Source organism: Mus pahari, chromosome 5 (assembly GCF_900095145.1).
Source record: "Mus pahari chromosome 5, PAHARI_EIJ_v1.1, whole genome shotgun sequence".
In the NCBI taxonomy this organism is placed as follows: domain Eukaryota; kingdom Metazoa; phylum Chordata; class Mammalia; order Rodentia; family Muridae; genus Mus; species Mus pahari.
In genome coordinates, this window is record NC_034594.1 from 12,535,042 (window position 1) to 12,549,789 (window position 14,748).

The following is a 14,748-nucleotide window of genomic DNA, read 5'->3' on the forward strand; positions in this document are numbered from 1 at the left end:
CTTACTTTCCGTAACCATGTACAGAATGAATCACTTGTTCCTTGTTACGCTTTCATCTGCCAGAAGTAAAGGTGACAATAGAACACTCTTCTGTCAGATCTTCTTGGCAGCCATCCCACAGCCCTGCTGGCCATTCTGATCTCATTCCATATGTCCACAATTTAAGTGGCAATACAATTCTCTCTGAATTGGATCATACATCACTGCAGGGCACAATCCTGTATTACCTGCTTTAAGAAATTATTCTCAGCTATTTCCATTTTCACATTAAAGAAATGGCTGTCTGAAACTTGATGATTATAGACTTGTAAGAACCAGATCAAAGAGAAGAAGATGCTAGCAGGAAGTCTAATGTAGGAGCATTATTCTGTGTATGTAACAGCCTTTGTTCCCCTTTAATGAAGCTGAATCCATTGGTAGAATTATTGACTCAGATATGACCCTGCTAGATGCAATCCTTACAAACTCACTCTAATGAAATGCTTATGTATAATCTCCCATAAAAATAATTTCTAAGGTATACCAGCAGATACTTATTGATTGCTGGGGAGTTTTTAAACACATAAATGAGTTTCTCTTTGATTTCCTGAATCATGAAGGAGAAAATAAGGCAATCAATTATTTCTCTTTTGATTAAAGACTTTTCAGTATTAACTTTCTTCTAGGAAGAATTATATTTTCTTTTAAAAAGGAAATAGTGTTTTAGGAACAAAAAATTGTTGTCTTTTTGCTAAGTCTATCAAATATATTTTTTAAATCAGAAATTATCTATAATTAGTTTTTAAATTTAGTAATTACCTGGCAATGCAACCGTTTTTCTTGTCAGCTTATGTATAAATGAGCATGCAAAGATTCACTGCTATTGCTATGGACTTATTTTAATGTGCATCGAAAACCGATTTTTCTTGAAAGCAAGTTTATTCTTAGTCATTACTAGGTTAATAAACATAAATTTTGAAACTCAAACTTGGCAAATTGAAAGATTTGTTTGTCTAAACCTTTGATTAAGTAATTTTGAACTGCATGTTATTGTTTATATTTCAAATGTATTTTAGTGTGCTATTGAGAATAAAATAATTCAATAGCAATTATGAAAATTTTATGACCCCAATAGAAATTTAGTTTATATTTAATCACAAAGATACTTTACTTCATTAATTATTCTTCACTTGTTTTTCCTAGTTTATATCTAATGACATGAAAAATCTATGTTAAGTTCAAACTTAGCCAGATGATAGTAGCACACAGCTTAATGCCTCCTTAGAAATTTAAGTAACCTCTTTAGACTCATAAATACATACAGGCTTGATTAAACTGTCTATTATGGACAATAATTTAATTATTATTTATATACTCTTTTTATCCTCAAAAGGTACATCAGGTGGAATTTCATGTGTCAGTTGAATTTCATAAGCTGCAACTTCTATCAGGTTGAATTTCATCTGTTAGTAGGTAGCTTGTGCTATAAAACAAACTTCAACAGTCAGTGATGTATAAACAATAAAAATTTATTTCTCACAACCTTGGGCTATCAAGTCCAAGATCAAAGAGCCAGCATTAAGTGCGAGTGTTTTCACTCACTGTCATCTAGTAGGCCACAGAAAGACAAAGGTCCATACTCTGTCTTCACCAGGCAGAAAAACAACAAAACAGAGAGCATAAGAATAGTGTGGTAACACCTTTCATATCAGTATTAATCCATTCCTGATAACAGACCAGAACACTTCAATAAGACCAACCTCCCAGCACTGTTAGCCTGGGTCTTTAGTTTTTGATGGTTGATCATCATTGGGCTTTAGAATCCTCTAGATGAAATGCCCCTTTGGATGAATCTCTGATAGTGCTTCTAGAAAACTGTGATTGAGGACAACCCACCCTTGAAAGTGAGTGGTACTATCTCAGCCACTGAGGTCATAGAGTAGATAAAAATGGAGAAAGTGAGCCGAAAGTGATAATTCATCTTCCTATCAAAAATATGACCAGTGGTCTCCTACACTCATCACCATGTTTTCCCCCCATGATAATTTGTATCCTTTTACATATCATGAACCGAATGCAGTTAGCTACATTTGCTTGGCCCAGGAATAAGAAAAGTAAAGCAGTGTAATTCCCAAGACCTAGTGACTCCATTCTATTCCCTGCAGACCCCTACATTTAACAGTTTAACATTGTAGACATTCATTATGTTCAGTATATTCAGACACTCATAGTAAGTTCTTGGTTTGAATAGATGGGGAAAAACAAGTCAAAGAGGTGCCAAGAATAAATAGGTTGTATAAATTGCTTGAAAATGCTAATGAAGTCAGTATGCTCTGTTTCATTATCAGCTTCAGTGAAACTGCACAGTGATCACTCCTATAAGTCTTCAATTTGCGTGGTTACCATAATGTGTAAGACATTTATAATATAAATGTTCTATTCACCTGTCTAAATGTCATCAAGTGAGTATCTCATTTTATAGTATGTGGTAATATGTATGATAGAGTTTCGGGTACTTTAATCTGAATTTTTAATAATCATTTGCCCAATAATTACTGCTTCTCTGCTCTTAAGTGAGGCTGTGTATAAAATCACTTCTCTGACATGATTGCTTGATTTCTATCCATTTTTAAAATATTTGAAAGGTACTAAACAAAAATCTAGAATTTTTGAATGAATTATAGAAGGAAAGACAGAAACTAATATTATCTCCCATATTGGCATACTATATATTACAGAAATTAATTGGACATATTTGACACACATACGGTTTAAGTTTTCGAGAAGTTGATGCCAGAGGGTGACAATTAGAAGCCAGCCTATGCTTTGTAGAAAACCTGAAATACCAGGTATGTTTGAAGGCAATCGGGGAGAAATGTTGTAAATCACTTCCAAGAAAGTTTCCATATGTCCTAAAATAATAATATTTATCATAATAATGATCATTATTTATTGTCCATTAGAAAATCTACATAGATCTATAGTGCATTGCTATTTTATATATAGGCTATCTGGGGTAGAGAGAATAATGTACTTTAGATTATTAAGTTTTTGTCTTAGTTACTGTTCTACAGGTGTGAGGAGACACAATGCAAGATAGCTCTTACAAAAGAAAAAAATTAATTTGTAACTTGTTTATAATTTTTACAGGATTAGTCCAGGTGGCAAGGAGACAGGCATAGTTCTGGAGCAGTAAATGAAATATTTACAACCTGATCGATCTGCAGGCAAAAGTCAGAGAGAAAGACCTGGGTCCTGAGATAGCCTTTTGAAACCTCAGGGCCCACTCCCAGAGCCACACCTACTCCAACAGACCATACTTTCTCGTCCAAATAAGCCTATGGGGAGGGCATTCTCATCCAAACAACCATGATATAAACCAAATCTCAGTTCAGTATAAATGAACAATTGTAAAAATTGTTAGTTAAGTTAAATAAGTTTATACTCTGCTTATATCTATTATCAACTCCTTGGTTCTTCTTAGATCTATCAAGCTGAATCGATAGGAGATTGCAGAAGGAAGTAATCTGGGTGAATCCTACATTCTATGAGACTCTGGAAAAGACTTTCAGCCTCTATAACAGGGATTTTCAACTTGTGTGTCATGACACTTTGGCAAACTTTTATCTCCAAAAGTATTTACAATATGATTCCTAACAAAATCAAAATTACAGTTATGAAGTAGCAATAAGAATAGTTTTATGATTGGAGGCCAACACAGCAAGAGGAACTATATTAAAGTGTCACAGCGTTAGAAAGACCCACAAACACAGCAAAAGCCCCCTCCTAAACTAGAAGAATTTATCAGTCACTCTCTGACATGATTGTCTGATCTTATTTATAACTATTCTTTTGTTGAGAGTTTTTATTTTTTATTTTTATTTATTTATTTATTTTTATTTTTATTTTTTTATTTTTATTTTTTGGTTTTTTGAGACAGGGTTTCTCTGTATAGCCCTGGCTGTCCTGGAACTCACTTTGTAGACCAGACTGGCCTTGAACTCAGAAATCTGCCTGCCTCTGTCTCCTGAGCGCTAGGATTAAAGGCGTGCGCCACCATGCCCGGCTTGACAGTTTTTATTCTTATATTTTATACTGTTTTCACCAGAATTCCACTACTTATTTGAAACTTAATTGAGGTTCTCAAATTTGCTAATCACCATGTCATGATTTTTTTTTTTTTTTAACTGCTTGTGTTTGGTTCTGGGGTAACGGTGGTTCAGAAATTGTTGGAGTGGCTAAACAATGAGTTACCTCACTCAGGATGATATTTTCTAGTTCCACCCACTCGCTTGCACCCTCAGGATGTCCTCATTCCTAATAGCCGAGTAGTATTGCACTGTGTAAAGGAACCACACTTTCTGTATCCATTCTATCATGGGGCATGTGGGTTGTTTCCAGATTCTGGTCATCACAAACAAGGCTGCTATGAACATAGTGGAACATGTGCTCCTGTGGCATGGTGGGGCATCTTACACTCCTTTTTTCCCTTCTTTTTGTCCTCTTTTTGAGAATTTATCGACAAGACTGCCCAGTAGATCCCCGATGCTCTTCCCAGTCTACTGTTTCTCTAGCTTCACTTTGTTTCAGTTTGTTAATTAATGCTGAGCCCTCTTTACTTCTAAACAACATTGTCTGACTCTTGGATTCTCAATGGAATCATTGCTTTCATCCTATTGTTTCTATTTTACTATCTTGCTAAATAGTTATTATCAGCTCTCATATAAGATTTTTTTCTCTTATAAACACAAAGCGAGAAACCAACTATAAGATAAATGGTGTAGATCTCCTGTTAAACGTTTCTAATCTATGCCATATTTGCACAAGTTTATGTTAATTATGTCTGGAGGGTATATTTTATTCTAGCAATTAACTTTCTAGCTTTTTGCAGAAGATACACATATATAGGAAGATTACAGATAATAAAATTGATATTTCTGTTTGGAAATTGGTATCTTTCATTCTATTGTTCTTCTGGGTATATTTGTATGAGTTAGTCAAAAACTGGAATAGGTTTGAGGCTTTCTGAAAACTTTTCTTGCTATGGTTACCCAGAGTTCACACTGGATTTAATGTGAAGGCTGAATGTGCCAGGATTTTCTCAATGTCTAAATGGCATATTGTTTGGTGACTTCAGAGGCCTTCCTTCTCTCAGCATCTCTGCCATTGTTTATGCTATGACTGAGTGCTTGAGGAGAGCATAGAGCTTTATCATCATGATACAATGCAGTCTCAGATTTTAGACCTGCACCTTGTTTCTGAACCTTAAGTAGAATATTATTTGCTTCTTCTCCAAGTTAGTGGTCTGACTTATACTCAGCTTCTTTCCTGGTCTTGAGATCTTATTTCATGCTTTCACATGCATTCTTGCATCATCTACAATCTGAGTACTCTACTAGTAACCAGAAGATGGGCCAAGATATGACAGGATACAGGGCTTGCCAAATAGGAGGATGTGAGTAGAGTCTGGACAGTTTTCCATGTTGTCCATAGTATCTGATTCCTTGGCTCCTGTTCATGATTCCTGTGTCTTGTTCATCAGCCATATTCTACCAGGCAGAATTTATCAGGACAGTGGCCAGGGTTCACTGTGTTGGGTGCATGATGAGAATCTTGCAGAAAAGAAATGTGGCATAATCCACACTTAGACTTCAGTGTCCCTAACTCACCCAGAAGCCTGCACCTGTCCCCTCACATATCTCAGCTTCTTACCTTCCTCCCTTGGAGATAATCACTTCCAAATCAGCAGAGCTTGCATCTCAAGCCCCCTGCCCACCTGTCTTGTACACTGTGATCATCCATTACTTTTTATGAAAATTTCTAGAAACTGAAACTGCATAGATTACACAACTAATTGTGCCTTTTTTTGAGCTAGGGTAAAAATAATGATTTGTCTACCCCTAAGCTTCATTGGGGAAAAGCTACTTTGATTAAATTCAGTACTAGTGTGCTCTGAAATATAGTTCTAATCACTTACTTTGGAATGTCTTTCCATCTGTACTTGTTTTCTTAGATGCTCCACTCCTGTGTGGACAGGTTATTTTTCTACCACTTCATAAATATAGTCCTATTTCCTAGCACATAACCAAATTTCTTCTCTAAGCTATTTAATTACTTCCTCTATTCTCAACTGCTGAAGTCTGTCTCCAACTCTACTCACAAATATACTAATACTAATATCTATGCCATTTATTCTGGTTGGCTAAAAGTCTTAAGTACTTTTTTCTTCCTGATTTCTACATATGACCCCCCCCCAAGTCTCCCTCTTTCTTTTCCTCATTGTTGTTTTTCCTACTTTATTCCACACTTTATTCTACAGTTTTCCACTGTTTTCTTTTTGTACATTTGCACACCTCTAGTTTTTACTTTCATCGTGGTTTCTTGCATATTGGACTCTGTGGTATATCATCTGTATTACTGAATTATACTTTATGGATCTTTGTAGGCATGAAACAGGAGTATTAACATCAGTATTTTAAAAGGAACAATAGTACATTTCTGGAACAAGGACAGATGTTTGGTCAGTGTGAAAAGCTGTGTGATAACTTAAGTTGCACATATTTAGCATTTCATATGGAACAGGGAAGCTATCATAGCGCCTTTAATTAGTTTTCTAGGGGAAAAAGTGAGTGGGTCATAAACATTAACCTGAACAATTGCTGCCACAAGCAATGCATAAATAACTAAACGAACTCCTCACCTATTAGAGACCTATTCATGAACCGATCATTCTACCTGCATACTCCAGAGACCTGTTCATGAACCGATCCTTCTACCTGCATGCCCCAGAGAAGGTGTGCTGTGTTGAACATGGCAATGCTTATTAGCCAACGATGACTTCTCTGGAGTCACAACCCTGTGATATTTAAGTTAAGGTTTTATTTTGCTGTCAGAAGAGGAAAGGATGAATGCTTTGTTCCCCAAAACAGACAGGATTTGGATGACTACCACAAAGTTCTTTTAAGTGTGACCTCAATTCTAAGCCCATTTTGGATTCCACCTTGTACAAATAATTCTCTAGGGAACATCAGTAATGGGAAAAAGTAATAATTCACTACCCATAAGAAGAAGAAGAGAAAAGGAAGAGAAGAAATATTTAAATCAACTGTTACCCAAATTTTCTCCAATTGTTTGTCACAAAATGAGAGATCAAGAAACCTCAGGGATAGAAGCAGAATAAATATCAGAATAGCTACATATACTGAGATCTATATTTTCAAATACAGAAAGTAAAATGTGAAAAAATTCTGAAAGAAGTAACATCTCTTCAGAGGTTACAAAAAATTCTAGGGTAAAATATTGATAGTGTTGTAGGAAAAATAATCAGCTTAATGTATGTGCTACTAAGCTATCATTCATTTTTAAAATGTGGAATGCTTCACAAATTTGCAGACCATCTTTGATCAGGAAACACTCTGATCTTATCTGTATGGTTACAATTTCAGAATCTGTGCTGAAGAAATGAGCTCCAAAGATATTTTTCAAAAATGAAGGATAAATAATAAATGACAAAATTTCTACCTTCAGTCACAGAACATTCTGGAAAGAAATGCAGAAGAATAACTAGAGATAAAAAATGAAACACTAAAGTGTATAAAGAAGAGAGTTCGATAAGTAGTCAGTGAGTATACAATAAATTTAACTTTAGTTATATTATGATGTGAAGTATGACTCTATGAAAATTATGCATACTATGTATTTTACCATCCATTATCATGTTCTTATAGACTTATAACTGATGTTAATTATGTCATTGAGTCAAGGGAAATAGAGCTGGATTAGCTTTAAGTTTTGTTTTGTTTTTTAATATGAGTCTGGAGTAACCACTAAAAGAAGAACAAAAAAAATCAAAACATGATAAAACAAAAGAAACATGATAAGCTAAAGAAGTAGTCAAAGCATAGTCATCTAAATTTCTACAGTAAAATCACAAAATCAGGTGAAGAATGAAAATATGTAAAATAGAGAACAACAACAAATATGTCACATGTTAATTTAACTATAAGAACACCCACTTTAACACCAATGGCTTGACTGCATCATTTAAATACATTTTCAGAAAAGTAAGAAATAGAGTACAACAAATCATAGTTCACAAGAAGTACATTGTGATTAGCCAGATACCATTTAACACAGTTATTGGTCTGTTAAGATACACCACGTTGTTTCTCTGCATGTTCTCTCCCACTACATCCTCTTCCCTTCCCATTCACACTTGATTCCTCCTCCAGACCCCCTACCCTTCCATAAATCTCTATTCTCTTTCCCTTTCTTAATGAGATCTATTTGTTCTCTCTAGTTCCTTACTCTGTACCCATCATCTGTGGTTCTATGGATTGTAGCTTGGATGTCATTAATGGAACAGCTAATATGTACATGTAAATGAATATATGCTATATTTTTCTTTCTGTGTCTGAGATACCTTACTCAGGTCCTGTCTAACTTCAATGTGATAGATTTTTTTAAAATCTTATTGTATTTTAAAAGCTGAATGAATGAATGAATGAATGGATGGATGGATGGATGAATGAATGAATGTAACACCTAGCTACTACAGTAAAGGCTAATAAGGGGACTGACATTTATCCCTACTGTGAGAGAGAAAAATCAGATTTCTCCAATGGATTGACACAGGGTATATTAATCCCTTCGAGGCACTCCCATGTTCAGGAGAAGTTGATCACAAATAATGGATTCCATTCATGTGTGTGTGTGTGTGTGTGTGTGTGTGTGTGTGTGTGTGTGTGTGTGTGTGTGTGTGTGTGTGTGTGTAATTTTTATCTCTTTAATTGGTTATAGTTTTATGGAAGGGATGATTTTGTATTGTTTTTTTATGTTTTTTATATTTTGCATTGGCGCTTTGGTTTGTTCTCTGAGAAAGAACTTAAAGTTGGCTGGATAACGGGAGGAGAGAGAGGGTCTAGATGAACTTGGGGTGTAATGTTGTATATCATTCTCTAGATTTTGTATATTTTGTTGTATTGTACTTTTGGGATTTGTGTGTGTGTGTGTGTGTGTGTGTGTGTGTAAATAGTTAAAGTTGGCTGGACAGGGAGGAGGGGAGGAGAAAATATAATCTATCTATCTATCTATCTATCTATCTATCTATCTATCTATCTATCTATCTATCTATATCTATATCTATATATTCAAATGTTACTTTAAATAATAATTTAAAAAATAGTCCATGTTAGCACTAACAAAAAGAAAGACGAAAAGGCTGTGCTTGTTTAGGGCAGGGGAGCCATCAGAGCAGGAAGAGACATCCTGGATGATAAAACACAAGGGGTGATAAATCAAGAAATGGAACTACTCAATGGCATGAGACCCACAATAGACTAAAAAGTATGAGTCAAACTTTTAAATGAACTTTTAAATATCATCCACGTAAAAGAAGACATCTTGAGATAAATTCAAACCCACTTGAATAATGATCAATTATGACAGAACCTACCAAAATCTGTGAAGTTCAGCAAAGGTAACTCTCACAGGCAACTGTGAAACACTGAATGAATAGGTTATCCAAGAGTAACTAAGTGTTATCTCTGAGTTTCTACTTTAGAAAAAGAATTATAATATTAAATCCTGAATGAATGCCAAATGAATGATAAAAATTAGAACAATGAGTTAAATTTAAAAGAGAAAATCAATGAAGGCAAAAATTGTTTGTTTTCTATTTTATTTTTCCTTCTACTTTTCTTTTATTGATTTTTTTCATACAATATAATCTTATTTTGGTTTCTCCTCCTCCAAGCCCTCCCAGATCCTGCCCATATCCCCACGCATCTGCATCTACCCTTTCTGTCTCTTCTTAGAAAATAAACAGGCACCCAGAGAAAAATAATAAAATAAGATAAAATAAAAAGAAGCTCACAGGAATAGGGTATAAGGAACCAACAAAGAAAAGAAGTGTTAAAGTAAAAAACATATGTCCTTTTGTTTGTCATATGTGTTTCTTGTTTGTTTGCTTGTTTTCTTTTTCATTTATTATTATTATTTTCTTTATTTACATTTCAAATGGTATCCCAAAAGTTCCCTATACCCCCCCGCCCCTGCTCCCCCTACCCACCCACTTCCACTACTTGGCCCTGGCCTTCCCCTGTGTTGAGTCATATAAAGTTTTCAAGACCAAGGGGCCTCTCTTCCCAATGATGGCCAATTAGGCCATCTTCTGCTACATATGCAGCTAGAGACACAAGCTCTGGGGATACTGGTTAGTTCATATTGTTGTTGCACCTACAGGGTTGCAGCCCCCTTCAGCTCCTTGGGTACTTGCTCTAGCTCCTATAGCTGACTGTGAGCATCCACTTCTGTGTTTGCCAGGCACTGGCATAGCCTCACAAGAGGATGCTTTATCAGGGTCCCTTCAGCAGAATCTTGCTGGCATGTGCATTTGAGTTTGGTGGCTGATGATGGGATGGATTCCCGGATGGGGTGGTCTCAAATAACATGAAATTGGTAGCATTTTACCTAAGCTAACAAGCTAGCAAGAAAAATAATGAGGACATTATGATCTAATATCAGATATTATAGAAAGATTGCTACACTAGATACCCTGGGTAATATGTGAATAAAAATGAACATATTAACCAAGCATGAGAGCTAATGCCTTTAATCTTAGAACTCTGAAGGTAGAGGCATGACATATATTCAAGGGTTCATGCCCTGTTTGGGCAACAGGGCAAGTTCCAGAACAGCCAGGACTACACAGAGAAATACTGTCTCAAAACAACAACAACAAAAAAAAAACCAACAACAGAAAAAACAAGCAAACTGAACAGAGTACAAAACTGTAATTTGCAAATGAAATAATATAGACTATACACAACAATTATTTAAAGTTTTAGATAGTTGCTTTTTCTTATAGATGCTTATAAGGAAAAACAAATGATATGATTTGTTAAATAAATGTTAAATGAATTTAATCCACAATTAAAAATCTTCCTAAACAGAAAACAACAGACCCTAATAGATTCATCTGAGTTTTGACAAACACCTAATAAAAAATTGTCCCTGTTTTTTTTTAACATCCCTTCATGAAGAAGATAGAAGCAACAGAGTTACCAGCTCAATATACTGCAATCCCAAGCCCAGAGATGTTCCAAGAATAGAAAACTAGTATCACTTATAGCAGACATACAACATATGCTAGAAAATTCTAGCATATACAACCCAAGCATACATAGAAAGGATTATATACTACAGCTATGTAGGATTTATCCCAGACATGAAAATCTATTTAAACCCTGAAATATGAACTAATATAATTCGTGTGACTATGCTACAAATTAAATGAGCCTATTAACATATTCAACAAGAGCATTTGGCGAAAGTCTGCATTGTTCACAGCAATTGAGAAAAACACAAAGTCTAACTACAAAACATTACCGAAAAATCAAAATTCAAGATGAGGATTTGGGTTTATATTCATAACTTTTATGAACAGGTAAAGAATATCCCTTCACAAAGTACTGATTTTTAAACCTGACCTGGAATTCTGAACTAATTCAACATGGCAATAAAAGGAAATAAAGCTTAGAGGTCATGAAAGACTCTTAATAGCCAATGCAATATTGAATAGCAGTCTTACAGAACTGATGTTACTCGGCTGTAAACCCCCTACCCCTATCAAGTTACAGTAATTGCAGAGTGTGGTATCTAGGAAAGAACAGACTAATAAATCAATGAATGACACAAAATAGTGGGTCCAGAAATAGAGCCATATAAGTATCACTTACCATCTTTGACAAAGGAGCTGATCAATACAAGAGAAAAGTGAGAGAGAGTGTGCTTTCAATCTATGATTGATAACTTGGCATCCATATGCAAAAGGTTAGGCATTCACCTTCCTCAGGGAGTCACTTCAACTGGCTCAAAGACATGAAGGTTAGATGTGAAGGAAGAGAAGGTGACATAAAGAAAAGTTGAGATGATCTTGGGTTTGGTGTCAACTTTCTAGACACCACTGTGACAAATTTTATAAAGAGGATCTTTATAGTCAATCTTTTCAAAATTAAAATTTTCTGCTTTGTAAAAGAAACTTTAAAGCCAAAGGTAAAATATTGTGCAATATGTTGGAAAATATTTGCATGATATTTAACTGAGAAAATGTTTGTCTAAAAGTGTCTAAAGAATCACTGATACTAATAAGAGAACTCTTATCAAAATGTTGCTTTTGTCATTTTAATTTTTCTTTAATTGACCATAACTTTATTTATTTTAAAAGAAGGGTGGCCTAGATAGAGAGTATATTCTTGCCCCAAGTAGCTGAGTATCGGCCAACAATAGCAGCATAACTCCAGTCAATTACAGGCTACAGCTCTCACATCGTTCCAAAATTAAGGTAAATGCCAAGTCATAGCAGAATTTCTTTCCATAAGCAATCTCTTTATCTGCCTATTCCCATCGCTGACACTGCAGGGTAGACCTCTGAAACTCTCCTGTTTTTGCTTACCACCTACGTAGTTCATAAATGTTTTTGGCGTAAACAAAATGCTAAATTTGAATTGTTTTGGTGTTTTCTGTAACAGCTGTGACAAATGGATGGGTTTCTTCAAGGTTGCTGATGACAAGTGGTTGGCTAGGATGGAGGAGAAATCCCTAACTTCACTTTAGGTTTGCTGTGAAGCTAAAAGTATTTTTAAAAATCACAATCTCCTAGTAAATATTTCAAATGCAAGAATTCTTATCTTAATAGATATTATGGGCTTTAATACCCTTATTCTACAGCTATCACCATTTCACACTTATATTGCTGATATAATATAGAAACACACACACACACACAGAGGCAAATTTATTGTGTTATCATTCTATGTTTGCCATCTTGTCATGAGAATAGTAATTGATAAACGAATTTTTGTAAATATTTTATTAGATATTTTCTTCATTTTCATTTCAAAGGCTATCCTGAATGTACCCTATACCTTCCTCCCGCCCCGTTTCCCTGCCCACTCACTCACACTTCTTGGCCCTGGCGTTCCCCTGTATGGGGCATATAAAGTTTGCAAGACCAAGGAGCCTCTCTTCAAAACGATGGCTGACTAGGCCATCTTCTGCTATGTATGCAACTAGAGACATGAGCTCTGGGGTACTGATTAGTTCATATTGTTGTTCCACCTATAGGGTTGCAGACCCCTTCAGTTCCTTAGGTAATTTCTCTAGCTCCTCCATTGGTGTCTCTGTGTTCTATCCTATAGATGACTGTGGGCATCAACTTCTATATTTGCCAGGCACTGGCTAGCCTCACAAGAGATAGCTATATCAGTGTCCTTTCAGCAATATCTTGCTGGCATATGCAATATTGTCTGCGTTTGGTGGCTGATTATGGGATGGACCCCTGGGTGGGGCAATCTCTGGATTGTCCATCCTTTTGTCTTAGTTCCAAACNTTGTCTCTGCAACTTCTTTCTTGGGTATTTTATTCCCTATTTTGGGGAGGAATGAAGTATCCATGTGTTGGTCTTCCTCTTTCTTGATTTTCTTGTGTTTTGAAGATTGGGTCTTGGGTATTCTAAGCTGAACTACAGAAATTCAAATAACCCCATTAAAAAATGGGGTACAGACTCAAACAAATCAATGGCCTTTCTCTACCCAAAGGATAATCAGGAGGTGATAAAAATTAGGGAAACAACACCCTTTACAATAGTCACAAAAAAATATAAAATACCTTGGTGTGATGTTAACTAAGGAGGTAAAAGATCTGTATGACAAAAACTTCAAGTCTCTGAAGAAAGAAATTGAAGACCTCAAAAAATGGAAAGATCTCCCATGCTCATGGATCATCAGGATTAGTATAGTTAAAATGGCTATCCTGCTGAAAGCAATCTACAGATTCAATGCAATCCCCATCAAAATTCCAACTCAATTCTTCACTGAATTAGAAAGGGCAATTTGCAAATTCATCTGGAATAATAAAAAATCTAGGATAGCAAAAAGTATTTTCACAATAAAAGAAACTCTGGGGGAATAGCTATGCCTGACCTCAAGCTGTACTACAGAGCAATTATGATAAAAACTGCATGGTACTGGTACAGTGACAAACAGGTAGATCAATGGAACAGGGTTGAAGACCCAGAAATGAACCCACACACCTATGGTTACTTGATCTTTGACAAAGGAGCTAAAACCAACTAGTGAAAAAAAGACAGCATTTTCAACAAATGGTGCTGGCACAACTGGCAGTTAGCATGCAGAAGACTACGAATTTATCCATTCTTATCTCCTTGTACAAAGCTCAAGTCTAAGTGGATCAAAGAACTCCACATAAAACTAGAGACAGTGAAATATATAGAGGAGAAAGTGAGGAAAAGCCTTGAAGAAATGGGTACAGGGGAAAAATTCCTTAACAGAACACCAATGGCTTGTGCTGTAAGATCAAGAATCAACAAATGGGACCTCATAAAATTGCAAAGCTTCTATAGGGCAAAAGATATTGTCGATATGACAAAGAGGCCACCAACAGATTGGGAAAGAATTTTTACCAATCCTAAATCTGATAGGGGACTAATACCCAATTTATACAAAAAGCTCAAGAAGCTGAACTCCAAAAATTCAAATTACCCCATTAAAAATGGGGTACAGAGCTAAACAAAGAATTCTCAACTGAGGAGTACCGAAGGGCTGAGAACTTGAAAAAATATTCAACATCTCTAATCATCAGGGAAATGCAAATCAAAACAACCCTGAGATTTTAACCTCAAACCAGTCAAAATGGCTAAGATCAAAAATTCAGGGGACAGCAGATGCTGGCGAGGATGTGGAGAAAGAG

At 35.6% G+C, this 14,748-nt stretch overlaps 1 non-coding gene and 1 pseudogene across 1 annotated transcript; one reads left to right on the forward strand and one right to left on the reverse strand.

Moving 5' to 3' along the window:
* LOC110321371 overlaps nucleotides 1–14,748 on the forward strand; it is a 160,735-nt pseudogene that overhangs the window by 84,295 nt on the left and 61,692 nt on the right.
* Nucleotides 7,342–7,448, reverse strand: LOC115064087. The gene has a single exon (XR_003843949.1). It is a non-coding gene; the product is annotated as a U6 spliceosomal RNA (small nuclear RNA).